This window comes from Aythya ferina, assembly GCF_964211825.1.
Source record: "Aythya ferina genome assembly, chromosome: 5".
Lineage (NCBI taxonomy): Eukaryota > Metazoa > Chordata > Aves > Anseriformes > Anatidae > Aythya > Aythya ferina.
Genome location: NC_140301.1, coordinates 12,916,475 through 12,922,474, shown reverse-complemented (window position 1 = coordinate 12,922,474; position 6,000 = coordinate 12,916,475).

The following is a 6,000-nucleotide window of genomic DNA, read 5'->3' as shown; positions in this document are numbered from 1 at the left end:
AAAAAAAAATGTTTTTCCTGCATAAAAGCCTGGAAAGCCAATGCTGAGTCCACTAAGGAGAATGGTAACTACAGCAAAGATGAATTTGAAACCAAAAGGCTAGACTTGAAAGCCCTCAGATTAAAGTTTGGTCATACAAGCCTCTATCAGCTGATTCCCTAAATCTAAAATAAATGAAATATGAAAATATAGCTTAACTTTTCCCTCCCTCGGGAGGCTTCAGGACAGCCTCTCTAATTTTTTTATGTGCAGGTTCTTGAAGGAGAGGGCCTTCTCCATGTGTTTATTGAGCAACACAGAGTACACTGGTGAGTGCTTGAAAAATGGCAGTCATAGGTCATTTGGCAATGTCGCTTTAACGCATTCAGAAGCCAGTAGCAGAGTCTCCACAGATGAATGGAAAAGAGAGGCCCCATGGGAAGCTTTTTATTTAATGCAATCGCAGCTGTAAGCCGAGGTTAATGTAGCCACAATTTCCCTGGGCAGCATCACGAACAGCTCGGTCACGGCTCGGGTGGCAGCCAGTCCCTGTTCCCTGGAGGGAACAGCGGAGGCTCGGGCCCAGCACCCACCTCCTCTGGGGCCCTGCCAGGCCTCGTGGAGAGAAAATCTGCACGCCCTGGAGAAACTCAGACATGGGGCAGAGAGGGGTGCATGTGCTCAGCTCCTCCTGCTGTGAAAAGGGGGACAAATCTTCTTTCTTGTTCAGATGGGAGTGCTGGAGGGATAAATCTGTAAAGATTTATGGAGCTTTTGTGCATGCTGATAGCAGGTGCCTCGACGCTGAGCAATGAAAGGAATCCTTTACTCCTGGAGCAATGAGCAGCCCTCAGAAACTGGAAAAGGACAAAGGGATTACTCTGGGACAGACAACATGGTTAAAATGTGAATGATTTCCTTGCCAAAGCTAGACATCAGCAACGAGCAGTGATGGCAGCAGCTGGGCTGTGCAGAGGCTGAGCATCAGGCAGCAAAGACGTCAGCCTCCCACCTTTCCTGCCTTCCACACTGCAGCCCTGTGAATGCTCCTCCATCGCTTACAGTGTGTCCTGTTGTCCCCAGCCCTGTCTTAGTGAAAGGGAGCCATGAGCAAACTGTGCCATTTAACAGTGTAAGGTTTATTATCAACCAGTCATTCCAATGTCAATATTTAGTTGCTATTACCTGTTCTCTTAAAACAAGGCAGGGAAGGTTAGACTTTAACTTTCCCCAGAGTACTTTCCTGGGGATCTAGATAAAGTCAGAGGCAGCAGGGGAAGTGTCCAAACTCACCTGCCCAGGAGGCATGACAGAAACGACAAATTACCCTCCCCAGAGAGGAAGCAAAGCTATACACACTAACCTGGTAAATGGGCGTAATTCACAGTGAGGCTCGCCTTGCGAAGGGAATCTGCATTCAGAAAAAATACTGAAAGCACCTTCTCAAGATTCCCATTGAAATACTCAGAAATTCTGGAGAGAGGACAGTCAGGAAGCTGCTAAGTGAGAAGCAAGCAGATGTCTTGAGATAGATGGTATGGGCAGCCTTTCTGCTGAGGTACAGTAAAAACAATCTGTGAAGTGCAGCTAGCTGATGCTGATGATCGTGCTAGGAACATACTTCTTCCAGGATGAGAGATAATGATTAGGATTATCAGTAGATTCAATCAGGCAGATCTAGGCATGGTAAGCCAGAGATCGGTGCTTTTCATTCACAGCACTCATTGACAGCTACCGTGCACTCATCTGAGAAGCAGACGTGAGACAGTGTTTTGATACCCATATTTAAAACATCAAAGAAATGCTTACGAATGTTACTTTCATGTCACAATTAATGTAACCAAAAGCTCTCAGTTGGTAAGAAAAGACCCTTTCTCACAGAAGATGAAACCAAGCAGGGGAGCTGGCAGGCATTGCACAATCTGTCTCAAGGAGATATAGACAGGAGAACTCCCCAGTGTACAGCTTGGGCAGCACTGTGTGATGGCATGTATCCCTGCAGAGGGCAGAGACCAGAGATAACCCCAGGCACTGCTCCAACAGCTCTCACCTTACCCCATCACATGGATTCCTTTGCAATCAGCCTAGCATTGTTCTGCAGGCTGGAAACATCACGTAAAACCTTTGATCCCTCTGCTCCTCACCTAAGGGCAGCAGACAAATCAGATGGCTTCTCCTGATAAAAGAAAGGAATTTGTTGTGTGTGTGTGTGGTTTTTTTTTTCCAAGACAATCAGAAGTTCATTACTAGAGTTGTCCAAATTAAAGTTCCAGTTTCATCACCTCCCTTCTCCTCCCCAGCCCTAAATAATCATCAGATCATACATCATTTCAAATGCTAATTTAATTACTGAATTATATGACCCTGAAATGTGATTTTGAAATGAAAATCAGCTTTATTTATGCATTTATTTTAAAAATTACAATGCTTTGACTTTTTTTGATTTTTCCTCCTTCTTTTTTTTTTTTTTTTTTTTTTTTAACTGCATATTTTTCTTTCATATAGAACAATCCCTCACTAAAAAATCTTTTTCTTTATCATCCCTCTTTTTCTGATGACAGACTAAATATCAAAGTTTCCAGGTTCGGCTCATTGAATAGAGAAGTGACTAATCAATAGCAAGCAAACATTCATCACTTAGATTCGCAGGAACACTGCTAGGGCTAGAACTACGATTGGAGCTAGTCATTAATATTATGGAGTATGTGCAAGTGCTCTGCTAAGGAACCTGCAAACAATGTAAAATTAGGAGCTGCTAATAGTAGATGGTGTTAGCAAGGACAAGGAAATCAGGAGCCTCTCAGAAACTGAAAGCATGATAGAAAGTGGAATAGGAAACGGGGTCAGGAACTGCAAGTCTTCTCTGGTAGGAGGATACAAAGGAATGTGGAGAGGGACATGAAGGACAGCTAAATTTTTTTGATTCAACAAGTACGCTCCCTGGTATGAAAAAACACACACTTTGACTTATCTAGAATTGTCTATTATGACACATCAGTCTTTTTCTGTACAAGGACTTGAAGTCTATGCTGGCTACCTATGAAACCCTCAGAACCTGCCATGGTTTAGTCTGCCATAATAGCCTGAACCAGCAAAGTGCAGTACTGGCTGGCATAAATTCAACCAAAATTATCCACTCCTAATCACTGCATTACCAGAAAGGTATGAGCAATTTGGAAGGAATTCAAAGACTATCAAATCTGGCTGCAGAACCAAGAAGATTTTAATTATAAGACTAAAGGGCTGAAAATCCTTTAAGACAGCCTAGAAAAAAATTGTGTGAGGACTGATTTATAGCTGAAAAGTATCACAGCTGAAAGGTAATAAAGACACTAAAGAAAAGGAAGCTAATTCTGTGTGACAGAGTGTTAAGACAGCTGCAAGTAGAGAGAGGGAAACTAAAAAGCATTGAAGTGGAAGAAGTGCATAGGAACAGACTTCCTGGCCAGTGGACTTACGTTTAGAGTGAATGAGCCCAGAGCTGAGCTGCAACTGGAATTCCTATTCCAAAAAAAGGGTGAACCAAAATAATGAAATGCCCAACACGGCAGACATTCCAGAGAAATTATATTGAACAGTTCTTTCTAAAATAATACATTATTGGTTAAGATCTGTAACTAACACTGAACTGTATATGTAGTGGTGTGGTGTTTATTTAGGTGATGCCAGTAGTCCACAGTAATTTCAGTTATGTGTTGTGGACCATACCATTGCTTCAATGGCTGGTTTTGGTAATGTCAGATGATTTAAAACCTTTAAGATCTTTTAATATTTTAACATTATTTGGGTAAGGAAACTACCACATAACCTCCTCTAACAGAACAAACATATTTTTAAATCAACATAAATTTGACTACTTTCTTATTTCATGGAATTATTTTTCCTGCATTTTTCTACATCACAATTAGTAGCTAGTAGTTATACTAGTTAGTAATTAGCAATTACAGACATCTGATTTCTTTTATGTAACTCTGTCTTGATGTTTTACACTATATTTTGGGAGCTGTTTACAATGAAACACTCCAAAGAGAAAAATAACTGTATAATACATATGCCTAAAAGATACACAAATGAGCAAAATCTGAAAGATGTCTACAGAAGTGTTGCAACTTCTGTACATCTGCTGTTTTGATTTTGGCTACCTATACTTTACAGTTAACTCCCACATGCAACAGAAAATTCTTTAATTTATATGTCTGTAAAGTCTTTTCTTGCTTATGCATACAGCTTTCTGCATTTCAGAATATGTCCTCAGGAATAACTCCAAGTTTTGTAGTGGTCTCTCAGGAGTAGTGCTCTTCTTGCTGATGGATGTCTTGCAGGTAATGTCACTTGTATTTTGGTATAGTACTTGGTATTTTATTGTTGGTTTTGGACACCTGACAATCATTTTTCACAGTTGCAAAGTATATGTCATTCCTACTGTCCACAAGAATCTAGGATATATGGACAGGAGAACTCAAGTCCTGACAAAATTTCCTTTCCTTCCATGCATTCCTTCCATACATGCAAAAACAGGTTCCTCTTTGCTAAGCCCTAGCTTGGTTCCTAAAGGTTCCAATAAAATTTCTTTGGCACCTTTTCTGCTAGAGGTACCAGCTTTACTGGATCTGGTAAAAGCAATAGTTTTTACAGTATCTTGAAAAATTAGATAGTTTTTTGATTAGCGTAAACAGGACTGCTGACGATTCCTCCCCCATGAATAAAGCACGTAGGAAAACAACAAAATATTGAATCCAAATCACAGGGACAAACAGAAGCTGATAGGATCATTGAGATGTGCAGCAGGCATGATGCGTCAGCACTCCCCCTTGTTCTGTTGTGCGTGCTTTGCCAGCTGTAGCATTCACAGCCACATTCTTGATTGTAACAGCAATCTCCCCCATCATCACTAGTGTTAGCATATGGAAAAGGTGGCATGCAGCAATCTGTCTGACAAACTACTTAATATGTCAGCATATTAGCAATTGGCACGTCCAGCACAAAACCTGCAGCATCCTTTTTGCCAGCCCAGTTCCCTCACCCTTTCCTGATCACAGGCAGTTAACCAGTTACTTGGGAGGTTGTAGTGTTTTCCCAGCAAGAAGCAAAAAAGATGCTGTTTACTGATCTTCCTGCCCTGCAGTTTAACCCCTTGCTTTATTCCTTCAGTATCTCTGATCTGTCCTTTTGCTTCTGGACTGTTTTTCCCTGAGGGGAATCTGACCTTTCCTTTCTTCCTCTAAACTCTAATGCAAGCAGATTATACACAAGTCCCATTCTGTTGTGTCTTTTTTGATACGTTTTAGCATACCAAGGCATTTGTAAGCAAGGCCATCCATCTTGCCCTTGTATTGAATGAGAAGCCTGGGGAAATCACTCCAGGACTGCAGACCAGAGTTGCACCACTTCGCTTCAGCACAAGGAAGATTTTCATCACTGAAAGCCCAAATACAAAGCAAGGCACTTAGCGTTGCTTAGTGCAAACATTTATGCACACAGAGGGACATAAAGACTGGCTGTGTCAGCAAGATCAGCATGCTGACAGTGCCTGCTTGATCTTTGTTCTTCCACAGTGACAAAGGCCATGTGCTACCCTGCTTTTTACTATCAGGTGTCTAGGGCACGCTGTACTTCAGCCAGAGAAGGAAAAAATAGTATTCTCCTGTGCTGCCTCCCTGTGGAGATAACGAAGGTTTATCCCTGGACTTTGTCAATACGGACTCTCCTAAAACAGCCAGCGGTGCATAACTGTGACCTTCCATCCACTAAAATTAAGAGTAATGTTTGACAATGCAATTCAGATTAAATTTCCCTGTAACTCCTAGCCCTGGCTGGTTTTCATTTGGTGAAAGCTTTCTCCCACTCCACCCCTTCTTGATTCTTTCTCGGTTCATTCTCCAACATGGATAACTTCTAACAACAGATTATTGTGGAACATCTTATTTAATACAGAAAGAAACAGTGAAAGTGTGAGTGGATTTAAACTCACTATGAAGGTATCCGAGCACTGGCATGGTCTACAGATAGAATCTCTGCCTT